We start from the raw sequence: 19,910 nt of genomic DNA, 5'->3' as shown, positions 1-19,910 counted from the left end.
ACATCAGGTGGCACTCAGGTGACTTTGGTGATAACTATTTTCATAGAGTGACAGGGGTTTTCAGAGGAATGAAGAGCTGTCACTCTGCACGGTGAATCCTTCCTTGCTCTGCACATGCCAGCGACCAGCGTTGTCACTACCAAGAGAAGATCCCTCAGTTTAAGTACCTCCCTCTAGCAGTATCCAAAGGATGCTTCTAATGCTCTACTGCTCATCTCTACTGGATGGATAGTAGACCAGTCACTAAACTACTAACTTAAACACTGATTCACACAAAAACATACAAATGATGAGGAGGCATTTCTACATGGGTTTGGGTTTACTGTTTAGTGCCCTTCACCATTTCTCAGGTATTGATTAAATCCAAACAGGTGGAGCTCCGGGAGCAGCTCTATTGGCTCTGGTCTGGATTCTCTCCCTACTTTGTAGCCCACTGGCTTCATCATTCCTGCTCCATTTCTGTGTCCTATGCAAGTTTGACATCATTGTGGATCCATGACAATCTGCTGGGCCAGCCACTTGCTCACACCATTCACTAGCAGTTCTGTCTCCATAGAACTCTTTCTACATGGCTTCGGATATTTTGGTAACAGTAGGGTTTTGCTGTCTTGTCCCATGCAAATGCTAAAGCACCAAGAGGTAGAGGCTCTGCTAACACTTTCCAGAAAACGCCTATGAAAGAGTCCTATAGATACCATTTCTAGCAGTGATGGGTGAGGAGGGGAGATGGCTGGTTTTCATGGGGAAAAGAAATCTTGAGTAACACCGCCGCCTGGAAGCTCCTCCCCTGGTTGCTCCATTAGCCACTGGCAATGGTGTCTTCCACATAACCCAGCTGGCAGGTGGAAGAACAAGTGTGCAGAATTCCATGTGCAACTGAGCAGAGAGCGTTGTTACAAGAATGAGGAGGGCTATGGGAGCAAGTGACTCAAAACCTGTAAAAGTAAAGCCGACTTCATTTGCAATAAGGACTCAAGAGGCCTCCTGGAGAATGGTTCGTGTTATTTTTATTTAGTGAGGGTCTTTTCAATCCTTTACTTGTTAATCCTCCTATTGGCTGGGTAGCTCCTTTCTGCAGGATCATAAAGCTAAGTGCAATCTCAGATGGGCTATTTGGGGGCCTTATTCTCTGCCTCCAAGTGCTTGTTTATCTAAACCTGAATGCCCAAGGTGCCCCAGGTGTTTATGCAGGGCAGCCAATTTCTATGCCTTCCACAACTGTGATCTCATGGTGGGGGGTGGGAAAGAAGGCAACAGAGGGCAAGAGGAGGGGCAGTTGAAGAAGCTTGGGGTGGGGGGCAGGTGGAGGACCATGCAATTAGAAGCAAGCTCGTTAAGAACTGTAGGAGGCCACGCAGCTGCCAACATCGGTTTGTTCCTGCCACATCTATTTAATGGTCTGTGATGAAGCCACTTACAAACGTCTATGAAGAGTTCATTGTAACACAGGAAATGCTTATTTCACACTGCCCTGTACATTCAGCATAGAGAGAATAGCTATTTTTGACTGATCAGAAACTCCCCACTCCTTATTTTACATATATTATCTTGTTAAATCAACAGCCTAGGGCGTAAGTTTTCTTATCCAGCCTGGAACATGGAGAAAGTAAGACTTGGAGACAGTAAGTGGCTGAGGGGTGGAGCCAGGTTGTCAACCCTGCCTATCCGGCCCCAAAGCCTTTCCTTTCATTCTCTCCACCATACGGAACCAGCAGCTATGGCTAACAGAAAAGATGGCAAGGAAATAGAACTCGGTGATTATTTCTGAGTTCTGGGAGTTTGGGCCTATTTTCAATGTTTTGTATTTGTCCAGGAGGACCATAAATTTCCCTCAGAGTGAAGAACATGGAGCATGTTGCTGTAAATTCCCCTTTCCAGGGGGCATCCGGCAAACACAGGAGGCCTCAGACACGCCTGGTGGCGGGCCCTGGCTCCTGCCTGGGGTCTCTGGCTGAGCACCATGACAGCCCTGTCTGGGGTCGGCAGAGGCTGAGACCCCAGACACTTGGGGTCTCCAGCGGACACTTGGTCACCGGCTCCAGCAGAACCAGTACGAGGAGGAAGGACCTGAGGCCAGGAACTCCTGCTGTGCCACCGCCCCTACAGGCTGTATTAAACTCCTGCATCTGCCATACCAAATTACCGCAAACCAGGTGCCACAAGACGACCAGAGGCCGGGAGTGTGAAATCGAGGGGTCAGCAGGGCTGGGCTCCCTCCAGGGGAGACTGTCTTTTTGGTTTTTTGGCTTCTGGTGGCTCCATGTGTTACTTGGCTCGTGGCTCTATCCCTTAATCTCTGCCTCCCCCTTCACATGGCTTCTCTTCAGTGGTCTGTGTCTCCTCTTTGCCTCGTAAGCACACTTGCCAATGGATCTAGGGCCCACCTGGATAATCCAGGGCCATCTCATCTTACGATCCTTAACTTAATGACATCTACAAAGACCCTATGTCCAAATAAAGTCACATTCACAGGTCCTAGGTATTAAAATACGGACATATCTTTGGGGGGAGTAACCCATAATTAAGGACATTCTCTCTAGCCCAGAGCTCAGAGCAAGAGGCCGTGGAGGCTGAGGCTGGACCAATGGCATCTAGTGATGTCACTGGTCTCAAGTTTCAGCATCAACTGCTGAATTGCCAACATCGAATAAACAAAACTTTGTTCCCTGTTGGAAAAGGGTGGCATTGTAGTCTCCTCTCTCCATCCTCTCCCTACCCAAGCCACACCTCTTGAACAACAGGTACTGACAGATTGAAATGGAGCAGAATCCCTTTAAGTTCCGGAGGCCCCAAATCTTGAAATCTCTCTTCAATTGTATGGTAACATTAAGGGCTTTGTCAGAGATGGATGACAGGGGTAATCACCCGAGAACAGACTTCTAGCTAATTTATACTTAAGTCAATCCAAACCTAATTCCTGAGTGACCTATACTGTGCCTAAGGAGCCTGAAATAATCGTGTATTTACCCTTTACCCTGAAATTAGATGGTACTGACTATGTAATTACCCAGCCACTAAGTGACGATCACCGTGTAATTAAATGGTCAGTGGGTACCATATTATTAAATAGCACTGACATGATATTCGTTCCACAGAACCCTGCACTGTCACCACAAAATTAAACTCCTCACCAAGAAATTACAGCCCTTCCTGGGAAGTTCTTGCTTGGGCGGCTTTTGACTTGGCAGAAACTCCCAGCACCATGTGCCTCTGTGGGAGCCAGGGAATGGCCCAGCCTGGACACAGAGGCGGCATGACCTCTAGGTAATGGCCTCTCGCCAGGCTGGGGAGCACCTCTGCAGCCTAACTCCAGGCCAGTGAGGACCCCTAGGCATGTGCCTCCGCCCTTCTCCAAGAGCATGCTGCGGCGGAGTGGTAGACAGCACACTCTTTCTCTCCGGGTGTGGTGCCTCTCCAGGGTCACAGCACGCTGGGAGAGCTGGAAGCCCTAAGTGAGGCCCGAGCGCTACTTCAGCCTGCGACAAATGTCACTGAGTCATCAATGGAGGCATAAGCGACCTCATAAGTTCCATGAGGACAGCATCTCTCTCTCTCAGCCTTGTTTATTGCCTTAACATCATACCATTGCTGGAGCACAGTAGGTGCTCAATAAATATTAGTTGGATTTTTATTCATGCATTCATTGGCATGCATCTACTACATGCCAGCCACCATGACTGGAACCTGCTGAGGACACCGTGAGGTTTGCAGGAGCCTCAGAAAAGTGGAGTCACTTGCGCAAACTGATTATACAACTAGTTAGTGGCAGATGCAGGACCAAAGACTGGCCTTTCTGACTCCAGAGCTGTGCTGTCCCTATAACCTCTGGGCACATGCAGCCTCAAACCCCCCTGGGATGCTAAGGGGGACTTAGGAAAGCTAACAGCTTCCCAGGGTTGAATCGCTTTGGGGTTTCAACCTTATTTATGTAGAGCAGCCATAATAGCTTATGTAAAGTGTTATTTAGATTTAGTAGATGATGAAAGCGAGACTCCTTAGGGTTGAACTTGGGCTCAGAAACCATTTGTCTGTCTGATGTAACTGGAGAGAGAGAGAGAGACCGCTTGCCTCAGGTTCTCACGTTTTTAATGTTATGTTTTTGGGTCAGCACTGTTTCTATATGTTTCTACTAAAATGTAACATGTCACGAGCACTCTCTAATATCCTAGATCAAATTACCTAGCCTCCAAGGAGGAAAAATAGACCAGATGGGAATGGATAGAGCTTGAGGTTCTAAAGAAGAAAAGATTCAGGTGGTGAATAACAAATAGGTCTCATCTTAAAGTCAGCTCTGGTCAACTGGTAAGAACTGCCTGGAGCACTGCATCATGAAGCCTTCTGAGGCTGCATTAAGACGCAGCAGGAAAAAGTATCATGATTGATTAATGATGTCTGCCTAGGACACTGTGGAGGGCATGGCTGAACGTGAGCCAGGCATTTACCATTCCTTTTTTTTTTTTTAAAGATTTTATTTATTTCTCTTTAGAAAGAGGGGAAGGGAGGGAGAAAGAGAGGGAGAGAAACATCAGTGTGTGGTTGCCTCTTCAGCACCCCCTACTGGGGACCTGGTCTGCAACCCAGGTATGTGCCCTGACTGGGAATAGACCCAGCAACCCTTTGGTTCTCAGGCTGGCACTCCATCCACTGAGCCACACCAGCCAGGGCACCACTTCTGATCTGGATTGTGGAATTCTATGAAATAAGCTCAGACTCAAAAATTGTCAGGCTAGGGAGAAAGCAATGAATGAGGCCAGAAGACCAACTAATCAAGTAAGCAGACAAAGACATTCTTTTCCTCAAATGTAGATGTTCAAAGAAGTAAGTGAAAAATATCAGTAAAATAGCCCTGGCTGGTATGGCTCAGTGGTTGAGTGCCAGCCTGCGAGTCAAAGGGTTGCCGGTTCAGTTGTCAGTCTAGGGCACATGCACGGGTTGCAGGCCAGGTCCCCAATAGGGGGTGCTGGAGAGGCGACCACACACTTACGTTTCTCTCCCTCTCTTTCCCTCTCCCTCCCCCTCTCTAAATACAAATAAAACCCTTAAATCACATGTTAAAATATATATATATATATATCAGTAAAATAAAAACTAAAAGTCAGAAAGCCTTGCTTCTGGTCCCAGTTCTGCAGTTAATTAAGTGTGAGACTCTCATCCCCATCTCTGCCCCTCTCTGGGTCCCCGCTTCCTCATCCGTAAAGTGAAGTTATTTGAGTGGCAAATCCCCAAATCACGTCTAATTCCAGGATTCTAAAGTCTATATACTTGATACTGAACGAGTTAAAAAAAAAAGAGGCTGATTAAATACTTAGTCTCTGTTGTTCTCTGCTGAAGGGGCATCAGATGCAAAGCAGGAATCAATACCTCTTTTCTGACCATATTGAGTTTTAGCGTGAATTCAACATCCAAGTAGAAATGTCGAATAGGCAACTGAATGCATAAGTCTAGAACTCAAAGGAGATGCCTGGGTACAAGAAATAAACTCCGGAATCGTCAATAAGCAGATGGGCTGTTCCCTGGGGAGAAGATCCCCTGGGGAGAGACTCACTAGAGAAGAGAACTAAAGGGTGTTCCAACATCTAGAATCTGGGTAGACAGGGAGGAGCCAACAGAGACTGAGAAGGAATGTCCAGTGAGGTGGGAGAGGACCGCGTCACTGTCACAGAGGCTTAGGGCGAAAGCCTTCAAGGAGGCACGTGCCAGCTGGGCCCAGTGCTGCTGAGAAATGGAGTCGCACGAGGAAGGGAAATTGGCTTAGCCACTTTCATTATTGGTGACCTTGATAAAAACTGTTTAAAGGGAGTGATGAGGACAAAACCTGATTGGAATGACTGGCAGAGAGACTGGGAGATCAGGAAGCGGGGACGGTAAGTGCAGACAAAGGCCTGAGCTCGAGGGTCGCATGGCCCACAACTCATTGTGGGCTTATAAAGTTCTTGTGCGAACGTATGTGAAGGTCTAGCCTAGCACTCACCATGTAGGTGTTCAAAAATACAAATTCTTGTCCCTTTCATCCACCTGCATTTAACTGGTCTGCCATTTTCCAGGGAGATGCCTTTCTGACAGCTTGTCAGGGCTCCCTGTCAGATTCTAGTATTAAAGGCCTTTTATCCTGACCTTGCCCTGGGGGAAAACTAGAGACCCGTAAGGCTTGCCAGCCCATCCTTTCACCTCCCTCAGGCCTGTCAGATGGATGTCTCATCAGGCCAGCCACTGCGAAGGCCAGGTGACACCTCATTCAAGGAAAGGAAATTGATCAAGTCCAAATGACTTCTGAAGAAACGCTACCAGGGAAGGAATACGAGAGGCTCATAAATGCTGCAATAAAGGCTGTCATGCCAGCCACAAATTCCAGACCATCCATGATAACTGGTGGTGTTCATACCGACCGATCCATCCACCCACCCATCTATTAATTTCTTCAACACACTTTTTCTGAACACCCATCTGCAGAGCGGTATAGTCCATGCTGTGAGATATGCAACAAAGTATAGGCATTTATGCAAGGTTTCTTCTTAAAAATTCATTAAGCATCTACTATGTGCCAGGGCTCTCAGCTCTGAGGTTCAAGAGTGAACAAGACAAAGCAAAATCCAGCCTTTATAGAGTTTCTGTGCTACTAGCTCTTGGACCAGCAGTCTTATAAATCACGTCAGGGAAAGGGTAACAACCAGTGTGAAGAATGAAATCCCTGTGGACCAGGGGTTTCTGTCAAAAGGTTCCCGGGCTAAGGGCATCAGGGCCCCTTCAAGGTGTGATTACCCAGGTCTGGAAGACTTCCTGAAGGAGGTGGAACTGGAAAAGAGCCTAAAAGGAGAGAAACTTTTGACCAAGGAGGATGCATGGTGGGGTTTTTCCAGGAGGGCAGACTGAAGACCCGCGAGATGGGGATCAGTCAGGATGCCCCAGACACACGAGGGGAAAAAGACCAGAAGACGAGATTAAAGAACAATTATGGAAGCCTTGAAAGTCTTCAGACCAAATTCGACCTTTGTCAATTGTTTTAATACCCTTTCAAGTAAAATGATCCAGGTCAGCCCCTCACGTTGCATTTAGCTGTCACAGCTCTTCCGCCTCCTTCACTCTGAGGCAGTCCCTTGGTCTTCACAGAACCTCACTGAATCTCTCCAAATCCCCGCTGTGCAGGAGAGCAAACTGGGGCTCAGAGAGGTTGAATCATGAGCCCGAGGTGTCTTGGTGGTAGAGCGCTAATGCGTGTGGGGGTCTGAAGACCAGTATCTGATCTGGAAAGCAAGCCGTTGGCAGCCATTCCAGGGAAAACAGCATGAGACTAGGAGGGAAGCAGTCCAAGGCCATGGCAACAGAGAGGGAGAGAGGAAAGTGGAGGTGAGGGACTACCCCACAGAAGAGTCAACTAGGGAGCACTTTTTTTATTGGCTGAAGATCTGCAAATGCCTCAAAGGTGAGGAGAAAGGAGCTATTCTTCTATGGCATAGGGTAGACTATGTTAGGAAGAACCAGGTATGGGGAAGTTGGAAGAACAGGGTGAGTGGGGGCCAACGTCCTGACCTGACTATATCAGAAACGAGGCAGCAGAATTTCTTGAACCTTAACCATCTCCCAGGATCACAGGACTCAGGTAACATCCAACACTGTCACAACAATAAAAATGTTTCACCTCTGTGAGCCTCTGTTTCTTCCTCTGCAGTGATGGTTACCTCCCAGCACTACTGTGCAGATTAAACGGGACATGGATACACAGTGCACACAAAGTATTATTCATTTTTTTAACATTGCATATCCACTGCATACCATACACTGTGCTCAGCACTGCGAAGAGTGAAAACTAGCTTGCAGATCCTGTCAGGCGGAGGCAAAAAAGTTCAGAAGTAATTGAGCATCTAGGATTTGGCCCCCGGTAAGCTGTTACAGAGACAGGAGTCACCAGGTCCTTCCTCCCTACTGGTGCTGGACCAACGCTTGAGCCACAGAACTCCCCATCCTTACCAAACCCACCAGCCAGACAGAGCAGCCGTTCCTGAGGCCCCTTCCTCCAACCTCCCTGGGCCCAGAGACCTTTGTGGCACCTGCAGACTCGCTGAGAACAGGGTAGTGCCTACTGTCTCCTTGAGGCCCTTCTCTAGGCAGTGAGAGGAGACAAGTTCGGTCACCTCTCCTATCCCTGGGCTGCGTACCTTTAAGCCACAGGCAGTCGGAAATGAACACCACATGGGGTGCGGGGAAATCCCAGCAGCCCCATCAGTCTTCCTAGGACAGGATACGGGCAGTGCACCGAGTGCCGGGCTTGGACCTGGAGGCTGGACACGTTCTTCGCGTCTACCTGTCCTGCAGATGGCTGACTGCTGGGCAGGACAGTGAGCAAATGCTCCTTCCTAGGAACCCAGCTGGGGACCAGCAGCCCCAGACACCCCCTGGAGCCCTTCACTCAGCTCATCTCCTGGGGCTGCAGAGCTTGCCTTGCACAGCCTGTACGCATCCAGTTCCCACAGGGCAGCCAGCCGAGCCCTGCAGCTGACATTCCGACATCCCATTAACAACTACTCTTCACATGCCCCTGGGTTCACGACTCAGCACCCAAGGGCTCTGGGAAGCAGGACCAAGCTGCATTCAGTGGTTTTCTTCCCACCACCTTGGCAATGCAGATGGCAGCTCTAAGGAACTCCTCCTTTCTGAGAGCTTCGAAGGCGTTTGGACCTGACCTGGGCCTTGCAGTGCATGCTCTGGCTGGGTGTCTGGGGAAGGGAGGGCACTCAGCTCCCACTAGGCCTGAGGCACATAAGCCTGAAGCTAAAGTCATAGGAACAGAAGTGTTCTGAATGGTGCCTTTTGCCATGGAAAATGGGACTTAAGAGTAAAAACAAAACAAAACAAAACAAAAAGGCTAATAATACAAAATGGTCCACTTGCTTGTGGGTGGTGCCTGTCGTTGACACACGCCTGACCCCAGATCTGCTCTTGGCTTCTCTCAACCCTGATCAGCGCCCCCCAGTCCAGCCCACAGCCGGGCAGACACTGCCTGGCTCACTCCATCTCACTTCATCTACCTCCAGGGGTGTCTCTGCAGAGCTTGAACACCCACAGCCTGCAAGCCACATCCAGCCTGCAGATAGATTTATTGGGCTCACCCACTGGATGGTTTGCACATTTTAATTTTGTCAAGATTTTTTAAATCTGGAGATTTTGCTGGAAAAAGAAATTAAGATTTCTGGATTTCCTTAGACACACTGATAACACTGAACCCACATCTCTAGCTGGCAAAACTGACCGGCACAAAGTTGCAGCTGGTCCCTGGACACAGGCCTGTGCTGTCCAGCTCACTGCCATGTGACACGCATTCACTTACTGATCAGTTACTGAGTGTCTACAGGAAGCCACTGGTCCCAGGTCTGCTGATACGGAGGAGAGCAAGGATCCCCTAATGCTCAGGAAGGGGGACCACTGACATCCATCATCACATGGCCAATAAAAACTGCCAGTCCTAAAAGCAAGTGGTCACCTGTATGATTCACTGCTTCCCTTCTTCACTGCATCTTACTGGTTGACATTGAGTGGACCAGAGCAGGGGGCAAGAACAGAGTGAAAGGGAAAACAACAAACCAGCCTTAGCTGGATGCTTGCTGTTGCGCTCAGCGCTTTGGTCGCATTGCCTCATTAGGCCTCCCTCCAAACCAGCGAAGGATACTTTTCTTACTCTCCAGTTTCCACCTGAAGAAACTAGGACTTGGAGGAATTTAGCAATGTGTCCCTGGTCACACAGCCAGTAAGGGGGAGGCACAGGGATTGGAAACCAGGTTGACTGAATTCCAGAGGTTAAGTCCCTCCCCACTAGACCAGCCTCAAAGGTACAATGTCTACACTCCGAACAGTCCCAGCAAACACCTCGGTGGGTGGCATTTACAGACATTAATCAAAATGAGGCTTACAGAGTCTCTGCGAAGTTACACTTTCTTGTGATCCCTGCCCCTCCTACTAACTCCCATCATAACAGATGGAAAGGGGATAAGATCTTAGTCTGTTTTGTTTTTTTTTCCCAAGGAAATCCTAAAGCTGCCTTCTCCTCTGCCCTCCTGAAGCCTCCTGATTCCGGGCGATAATCAGAGCACTAGAGGACGGCAGGATCCAAGCACTCAGGTCCTAAATCGATGGTCCTAAGAGCCAACCTTTTTAATCTCAACTTCTTATTAAGGAAAGGCTCGAATATGTGCAAAAGCAGACAGAGTAGTGTGATGAATCCCTAGGTACCCGTGACCCAACTTCAATAGTTACCAACTCATGGCCACTCCGGTTTCCTCTGTACCCCAGCCCTGTCCTCCGCCCTGTGTTATTTTGAAGCATATCCCAGACCTCAAAATGTGGACCACGGACTCCTGGGGGTCCCTAAGGCCCTTTTGGGACTCTGTGCGGACAAATCTATTTTTAATATAATGCTAAGACATTATCTGCCATTTTTACTGTATTGACACTTGCGCTGATGTTGCAAAAGCAGCAGTGGACACCTTAGCGTGAATCAAGGCAGAGTGGCAACACTGTATTCTTTACTGCCACTCGCTCATTAAAATACATTCCAGTTGCACTTGAGATGTCCTTGATGAAGTAGTCCTAATTATTAATGTTATACTAAGGCTCAACATTTAACGTTGTGTATGGCAAAAGGGAAGTACACATATCGTGCTTAACACCGCATGGCAAAGTATAAACTGTGGGCTCAAGAAAAAGCATTTGTGCAAAGGTCTGGGTGACCAGCTAAACTAGCTGCTGCTTTTTTCACGGAACACAGTTTTTCTTTGAAAATTTGACTAATAAACTCCAGTTATTCAGACTCAGGTATTTGATGCACATTTTGTCAAAAATAAAGTGAGCCTTGTCGTTTCACGGAAAAACAACTGACAGTATATGTTGCCAAAGATAAAATTCAAACTTAAAGCTAAAATTAAGAATCTGGGGGGAAAATGGATCTGCCACCAATGAGTTTGATTGAGAGCTTTCAGAGCGGTGGTCATTTTAACAAACGTGATTTTAAAAAATATATCATGTAATGTAATGTACTAACATTTGGAAGATTTGCATGTTCAATAAACCAATATTTGCAAGGGGCCAATAAAGTTAATACCAGAACCTCACACGTTAGGAGACTCATGTGAAGTGGAAGACAGAGCAATGGACTATGGTGTGACAGCGTACAGAAAGCTCACTGAGATGACCACCCCTTTCGAGGAGGTATCAAAGAAGAATATCACCCATCATCTGTGAAAGGCTAATAAGCCCTCCCTCCTTTACCAACTACAGATTTGCAAGAGGTCAACTTTTTTCATAAGCTCCAACCGGAAAAGCATATTACAACAGATTACATTCAGAAGCAAATATAAGAATCTGGCCATTTTTCTATGAAGCCAGAACATCAAACAGATTTGCAAAAATGTAAAACAATGACACTCTTCTCGCTGACTGTTTTAAAATTATTTTTCATTAAAATGTCATGTATGTTATAAGTAAATGAATATGCATAAATGCTATTAATTAAATATTTTTAATTTTTTTGAAGTTTGCATTTCCAATATAGTAAATATCAACAGCCATAACTCACACTCAAAAACACCCTTTGGGGTCTTCAATGATTTTTAGGTGGGTAGATATCCTGAGACCAAAGCATTTGCAAATGGCTGATTTGTACCCTCAATAGTTCAATTTGTATCTCTAAAAGATCAGGAGGCTTTTTTTTTTTCCTAAACATAATTGCTATCAGGCTCCTAAAATGAACAGCTGGCAGCAAAGCTGTTGAGGAGAATTTAGAATTGAAACAGAAGCCACAACTTGCAAAATGTACCCCGACTTACAAACAGAGTGTCTGTGCTTCACCAAGCTACGGCGGGCAGCCCAGGCTACTGAACTCACAACCGCTTTCAACACCAGCTCATTGGGACCCAATATTCCAGATGAGAGCAGACAGGCTGATCCTAGAGACCAACGCCACTGTCTGTGTACAAATTCGTGAGCTCCAGAGATAAGACCACTCACTGCTGCAGCAGCTTCCAAGATAAAATCTGGTCGGTTCCAGCCAAGACCATCGACGATAAACTCCAGCCCTCCAAACCTTCTAAGTACCCTTTTCTAAATGCTCTGGTTTCAGGGTTCCCCATGGTATGCAGGCCTCTTGCTGCACCAAGCAATAAATCTACCTTTCCTTAACACAGCTGTGCTCCTGCGGTGACCGATAGCTGACGGGAACACACAACTCTATATTCAGGACGTCACCTTCTCCCGCTCAACCGCTGCAACAGCCTGCTGCCTGTGCCTCCGACCTCCTTTCTGTAGCTGCGTGAATAGCTTATCCTCACACTCAGCAGTCTAAAGCAACCACCTTAATTTGCTCACTGTTCTGTTGATCAGGAATTTGGACTGATGATGTCTTGAGGGCTGGGAGCTAGAATCATCTGAAAGCTTGTTGTTGACTCATGTGTCTGGCGGGGTTGGGAGAATGCAAAGGCTGGGTCTGCGCACGGGAGCAACTACAGGGAGCCTCTCCCCATGTTTGCGCCTCCTCACATCATGCCGGCTTCCAGGGGCAGGAGTGTCAGACCTCCCCACAGTTCTGCTGATCACCAGCAGCCTCCGCTGGCCTCGGTTCCAGGGGAAGGCACTCAGACCTCATCTCCTGATGGAAGCTTTGAAGGTTCCTACAAAAACAGATGGAGTTGTTTGTGGTCATATTTGGAAAACATGTCTGACCTTTCAGTTTTATTTCTCCACAGACCTTCTTCCGTTCAGTGTATGGCACATCCTGGCTGGGAAACTTTTGCACAGGAGCGGGGTGGGGGGGGGGGGGGGGTGGGCAGTAAACCCAGACATGCTACCACAGCCTCAGCCCAGAAGGCCCCGCGCATTCTAATTCCTGTTTCTGTATCTGCCATGGGCTTTCTCACAACACCGCTCCAGGGGTCCCCTCCCTGCTCTTCAACAGGCTGGCTCCTGCTCATGCTTCAAGTGTCTGCTTCATCGCAACCCCCTCAGAGAGGCCCCCTTAACCGAGCCTTCCAACATAGCCCCAGACTCAGAGTTAGATGAAGTGATTGATGGACAGATGGAAAGTAATACAAACAGCAGAGACGTAGCTGCTTCAGAAGTCAGAATTCTCTAAGCGGCTCCCAAATTTGGGTCTGTGGAACATTAGCTTAGCCAGATGTTCAATAGGCATTATTTAAAACTATGAATCCGTAGTGCATATCCTTATAAAAACTTGCATGGAAAAAAGGTGAGGTGTGTTCTGTGTAGCATGACCATTCCAAGTCTATAACATGCTCAGGGCATGTTAGGTGACCAGGACAAGGATGGAATAGCATCAGTCTTCCACGTGGCAACCACAAAACCCTGTTTTCAGGTGGCATCACCTGGCTCCACTTTGCAAAACTTTTCTCCAATAGTTATGTCCCTAGGTTTACAAAGCAAAAGAAACTAGAGTCCCAGCAGGTTGTTCTACCTGAGCCCCTGACCCATGTCCTCCAAGTGACTTACACATAATGGGAAACCTGTAGAAGGTCCAGTTCTTCTGGGAACAGCCTGATTGGCTGGAATTGAGGTCATACTTTGACTAATGATCTTGATTGGCCATAAGTAACACTCCCCTCATTGTTGCAACAGTGTCCAGCAAGTATAGAAGAATCTCATCTAGATATATGAATTATATTCCTTACAGTCATGAGTCACTGAGGCCAGGCTCTGCTCAGGACTGCGTTTTTTTATTGGGCCAAGAACCTTGAGGCTGGCCGCAGGCCTGCTCCCACACAGAAGCAGCTTCCCAGAAGCAGGCTGGCTCGCCCTGGGAATGGGCTCCCCAAGGGGCTGTAACCTGCAGAGCTCACAGGAGGAGATTTGGGTCTGATGTCCCAACACCCAGTTCCCAGAATACATCTCTGAAACTATCAGGAAAAAAAAAAAAAAAAAAAAAAAGACTGCATTTTTCAGTAACTGCCAGTCTCAGGTAATGCTTGCTGGAAATTCATTGGGAGTTGATTTTATCAGAAAATCAAAACAAAATATTGTTATAACTTAATTAAAGTTCACCCTCTCTCCTATTCACTGTATCACTCAGAAGTCCCAATGACAGCTGACACACAGCCCCTGCTGTGGGCCAGGTACTGTAGAAGGCACTTCACGGACAGTTTCTGTTCATAGCCATCCTGTGAGACAGGTATACATATTGTCCCCATCTTACAGACAAGAAAACTGAGGTGCCAAGAGGTTACTGACTTGCCCAGTGCCTCACAACTAATAGCACAAGAGCCAGGGTTTGAATCCAGGTTTAGCTGACCTCAAATCCATGCTTTTAACCACCCGATGGCGTTCAACCAGCATAACAAGCTCAGCAAAGCTGCTGGCCAGTCCCCACCTGCTAGGGACACAGGATCTCAACCTTCAGTGTGCACACAAACCACCTGGGGGTCTTATGGAAATGCAGAGTCTGATTCGGTCTAGGGTAGAGCCTGAGATTCTGCATTTCTGACAGGTTCCCAGGTGATGCTGGGTGCTGGCTCACTGGCCACACTTCGAGGCTCTAAAAGAAGAGTTCTCAGATTTCGCTGCATATCACAGTCACCAGAGGAGATTTCAAAAATCCCGATGCCCAGACCTCATCCCACACCAAATAAACCCAAGTCTCCTGGGGTGGGCACAGGGGTCGGTAGTTTTCTACACTCCCAGGTGATTCTAGGTGTGGCCAAGGCTGCAAACACCACTCTGGGTCATGAGCGGTCCTGAGGATACTTAGGATGGGGAAGCCAGGTCTCTGTAACCCACCCAGGTGACCCATTACCACCTACGAAATCACGGTGGACTGACAGCTCTCAAGGTAGCCGTCTGGCACAATCCCAGATGTCAAATGAATTCGGTTGTCCACCACCCCATGCTCTCCCCTCCCACACACATACACACACACTGTTTGCCACTCACACCTCCCTGGATCTCACCAATGTGACCCAGACCTTGACCTTGGAGAAGGCCATTCCCACCTTGGTTCACCCCACCCACAAAGGCTCCGAAACGCGAGCTGCTTTCCTGAACACCCACCCCTCGGGTCAGATGGAAAGTACAAACACAAACACCCCGGTGTTACTGAAGCCGCGAAGGCTGCACCAGCTGTCTGTTTCTCTTGAGTCAAACCAAAATACTCACAGCTGACAAATGAAAGGAAGAGACAGGAAGTGTGTCAAAGTAAAAGGCTTTGAGTAAAAGAAAGAATTAGGGCAAAGGAAGGATGCCAAACAGCCTCATGATTCAGATGTGCGCTCTGCTTCCCCGAAGCTGCTCCTCTGTGTGTGTTTACTTCCCAGGCTGCCGGGTTCCCTGCGCACACACGTCCGGAAGACTCGATCGGGTTTCCTCTCTCCCTCCTCCTCCCAGGGGCTTTTCTCTCAAGACCCCCTTTTCCTCCACACTCAGTTCCTCTCCCTGGTACCCTTCCTTGAACTGTGCTTACTCCTCTCCCAGCCCTTGTCACACTGCAGAGCAATCATAGCTAACTGATGGATCTTCCCTGCACCCCCAGAGAGTGAGGGCCCCAGGAGGCTGGGGCAGGATTTGATCATCCTCATGTGCCCAGAAGTAGCAGGTGCCTGTGAGGTCAGGGGTTGCACCCTCACCAGTCACCCCTGTAGACCACATGCACAGGGCACAGGGCATAGTATGTGTCACCAAATACTTGCCCAGTGCATGCTTATTGGATTCAGTGACGAGCATTCAGTTTGATTTGGGACTTCATTGTACATAACCCAAACATTCCTACTATTAATTGAAACACATCTTAAAAGTGTGTGCTCTCTCTCTCTCTCCAATAAACTTTTTTTAAAGAGGTTGGATCAAAGATGAAATATAAGTGACTATGACAAACCAAACTCATTTTGTGGAATTGTCTCAATTATCCCTAGAATTTGAGTCCCTACCTTAATTCAGCTTCCCCTCAGGACAGGTTCAAATTCACATGCACTGCATGGTCCAGCCTTCCTAATCATTCCGTGGTGTGTTCATGGCCATAGGCAAAAGCATTCAACGAAATAGACATTTTTTTTAAATAGACATGTTTTAAGAACCTACTATGAGCAGAACAGTGTGTGAGGTAGTCTATGAAAATACGAATAAGATCAATAACTGTTTTCAAGGACTTTACAACTAAAAGATAAGATAAGACATGTTTAATAACTACAACATACAGAAAACAGTTTCCATGACGAGAGTACAGGGTGCTATGGGAGGACACAGACTAATGAGAGGCAACTTCTGGCCAGAGAGAGGCACGCTTTGATGGCAGAAGCTCTTAATCTTGACTACCTGCTGGGTGAGTAGGATTTTGACAGACAGGGGTGGGAGGAAGGCATTCATCCAGGAAGAAAGAACAACAGAGGGTGCAGAGGTTGAAGCTGAAGGGCAGGATGCTTTTGCAGATTCTGTGTGTGCAGAGGAGAATCCTGCAAAGGTGAGGTGGGCCAAACACTGTAGAATTGGAGGCCAGGTTGGGAATAGATACGAAATTGTGCAGGTGGTGGAGAACACGATATCTAGAGAGCTTGTAGGGTTGTTTGTACACAGAAAATGTTTTGCTTTTTTCCTATGGCATAGTCACCTAGCTCAGTGACACCCCCGAGAGAAGAAAGGACTTCTTACCACTTTCCCAGGTGTGTACCTGGCCTAGAGGACCAGTGGGATTTGAGACTTGGTGTCACTCGGCAGTGCACATCCAGAAAGGGAGGAGTGGTCCCGAAGTGCCTGTGAGTCTTTTAAATTTTTTGTAAACTCCTTCCTTCCTTCCTCTAATTTCCTTACTCCTTTTTAGGGTCTTTCCAACCCAGCACTTGAGCATCACTCAAGAGGAAGCAAAAAACACTTGTCATCAAAAATGTGTTGCCATCAAGCTAATGCCAAAAGGAGACTCAATCTGGGGTGCAGTAAAAGGAGAAACTTTACTCAGGTAACCAGTCTGCCAATTTGGGAAACAAAGCTTCCAGTGACAACCGGAAGTGCACTCCCCAGTGACAAAGGGGAGTCCTGCTTATGCAGAGAAAGTGCCCACCCTGGTCCCTGACTGGCCCATGTGTATGGAAATGAGGAGTCCAATTTTGCACAGTTTGATTGGTTGAAATAGCACTGCTCTGATTGGTCAGAATCATGCATTCTGATTGGTCTTTATGGAACCACTGATTGGTTAGCAAATATGCAATTTAAAATATAGCTAGGCAGCTCCGATTGGATGAGACAGGTGAAAATTCAATTCTGGGAACTCCTTTATTAAGGGTTGGCTCCGAAGGCAGAAACTCAGTGCAGGAGGCTTGGCCACTCAGGCTGCAGCTTCTTCCTGATATGCCGTGTGCGTGACAGGCCTCTATAAACAATAGCTGCTAGACTCTGATTATGAATTTGGGCCCATTTAGCCACAGGAGTCCTTTTTCAAGTATATTCCCTCTCAGGGTCAACACAATGTAATGGATCCTGTCAGTATTTGCCCTTCAGATCAGCACTGAAGTCGGCCTGTGAGCGCATAAGCTCTAGCTGAGGTAACAACAGCTGGTCTGCCCACTCAATACCTGCACTGTTGCTCTTTGCTCCATAAAGCTTTTGACCATGCTTAGAAAGGATAAAAGGAAAAAACAAGTGTTACAGTCAGAGGGGGCTCAGCTCGAACTGAAGCTATGCTCACTTGGGCTTCAAACAGAACTTGGAGAGTCTGGGGAGCAGTGAAGGAAGCATCTCCAGACCTATATCAAGGGCTAAGGAGCCTCCTAGAAGACCTCAGCCCCAGAGAGGAAAGTCAGCTGGCACACAGGCTGTGCAAGAATCAAAGAAAGAAATGCTTGAAATATTCTTCAGACTAGGCCACAAAGGTGCTGCGGTCCAGCCCCCAGATCGAAGCCTGGGTCATACAGCACAAGGGCTGCAGTGAGAGTGTGGGAAGCAGGAAACAGCTTCTTTTATCTCTCTGTGCAAATCAGCCTCACAGAGGCCTCTGTTGGCGTGAGAGGTGACAAGTTCATGCCTTCCACAGACATCAGCAGGAAAGGAGGAATATGTTGGATGCCTTCAGGAATAAAGCCAAGATCTTTCCAGGGTACATGTGAGCACCCCAAGAATTCCTTTTGACCCCTTGGAAGGAATCCGAGAAGAGCTGACTATTCCATTCAGCAGAAGTCAGATTCTGGAGAATACTGTTTTAAAACACAGTTGTGACCCTATTTTAACCTTAGGTTGTGGTTCCCTGGGAAAATTTCTGTGTCTGATATTTGATCCTTCTTTTTCCCCCAGCAAGCATATCTCTCTCTCTTCCACCCTTTTCAACTTCATCTCTCATTGACCCCGTTCATTCCGAATGACACCAAAAAAAAAAAAAAAAAAAGAAGAAGCTTAGCTCTTATATAAGCTTTAAAGAATGTGCTTCACATCTTGCTTTAGCATGATAAGCTCTAGCAGATATAAAAAATATCTGAAGTAAAGGGTTCAGTTAAAATCATTTGCTTTAGCACTCAAAGTCTTTTTCACCCCAATGCCTAAATGGAAGGAAGATCGTCCTTCCATTTTTCTAAGCAATAGTATTATTTGGTGTCTTTCTGGCTTTTCTAGTCTCCTGTCCCTAAAACAGCCATCAGTTTCATGAGATTAATGGTGATTAAAGAGGACAGTTTTAACAAATATGGGCAGCCTGGCCAGTTTGGATTTGAAGCCCAGAATCCTGGGAGGAATTTTCTACTGATTACTATCAGAGATAATGCAGAGACAACTCCTAATCTTTGGCTTCTACACATTCCAGAAGATGGACCAAAATAATCTTGGTCACTTACTACCACAGTAAGAAAGGGTTCTCTGTGTACACAGTGGGGACACCATCACAGAAAAATAAAAATAATTATGAAAACCTACAAGTAGGAATGGCTAGCAAGACAGTACTAACCAGTCTTTTATTATTTGCTTAGTCTATCAGTCTTTAAAATTTTTTTAATCTTCAGACATTTCTTTAAAGAACTCTATCCAGCAAATCGACCACCGTTCTTGATGCCCCATCCGCCTCACCTAGACCTGCTCTTGTGCCCAAAGCACCAGCCTGTGTTGACTCCAGTTGACCAGCAAGGGGTCAGAACACTGGGCACGACAAAGAGCTGCTTAGCAACAGCACTGTGGCCCAAGAGCAGACGCCGGCAGTCCTTTTGCAATGGATCCAAATAACCCCAGGGGCCAGCAGGCAGCCTCTCATGGCCCCTACTGACAGGGCCATCTGCAAGCACCTCTTCCCTGGAAGAAGCAGGTCTTAATTTGAAACTAGACCAAATCTTTTTTTTTTTTTGCCCTTGTTGTCTGGGCAACTGCAAGCTTTATAGACACTTCCCTGTCACCCCCCAAGACCTGAACATGAGGTAAAGGATTCCATGTTGCAGACGAGGTGAGCATCCTGCCCTGTTTCTTGTAGCAGGAGGACAGGAAAACTTGTTTGTACTGGGAACAGTGCTATGCACTTTGTGTCATGCTATTAATAGCCACCATCTATGGAACACCTCCTGTAGGTCACTCTTATATGCACTATCTCATTTAACTCACTCAACAACCTCACCTGATAAGTACTATTACTGCCTCCACCATTACAGATGCCGAAATCGAAGTTTATAACCTTTGACTTACTTTCTGGGATTTCAAACCCAGGATACCAGCCCCAAAGTCTCAATTCTTTACATTACACCACCCCATCTACAGTGCTTGACCTCCCCCACCCCAGTCCAGTGTTTCTATTCCAGAATCATCCCTGAACCCTATTTAATGCAGGAGAGGAGGTGGGCATTTTACAGGACTTAGTATTTTTCACTACTCTTCCCACTAGAAACAACCCCATGTATCCATTAATATTCCACAAACATTGTCTAAGAAGAAGCCTATTGCACCTTCCTGCTGCAGAATTCCATAGGCAG

Source organism: Desmodus rotundus, chromosome 10, assembly GCF_022682495.2.
Source record: "Desmodus rotundus isolate HL8 chromosome 10, HLdesRot8A.1, whole genome shotgun sequence".
In the NCBI taxonomy this organism is placed as follows: domain Eukaryota; kingdom Metazoa; phylum Chordata; class Mammalia; order Chiroptera; family Phyllostomidae; genus Desmodus; species Desmodus rotundus.
Note: the sequence above shows the minus strand (reverse complement) of the source record.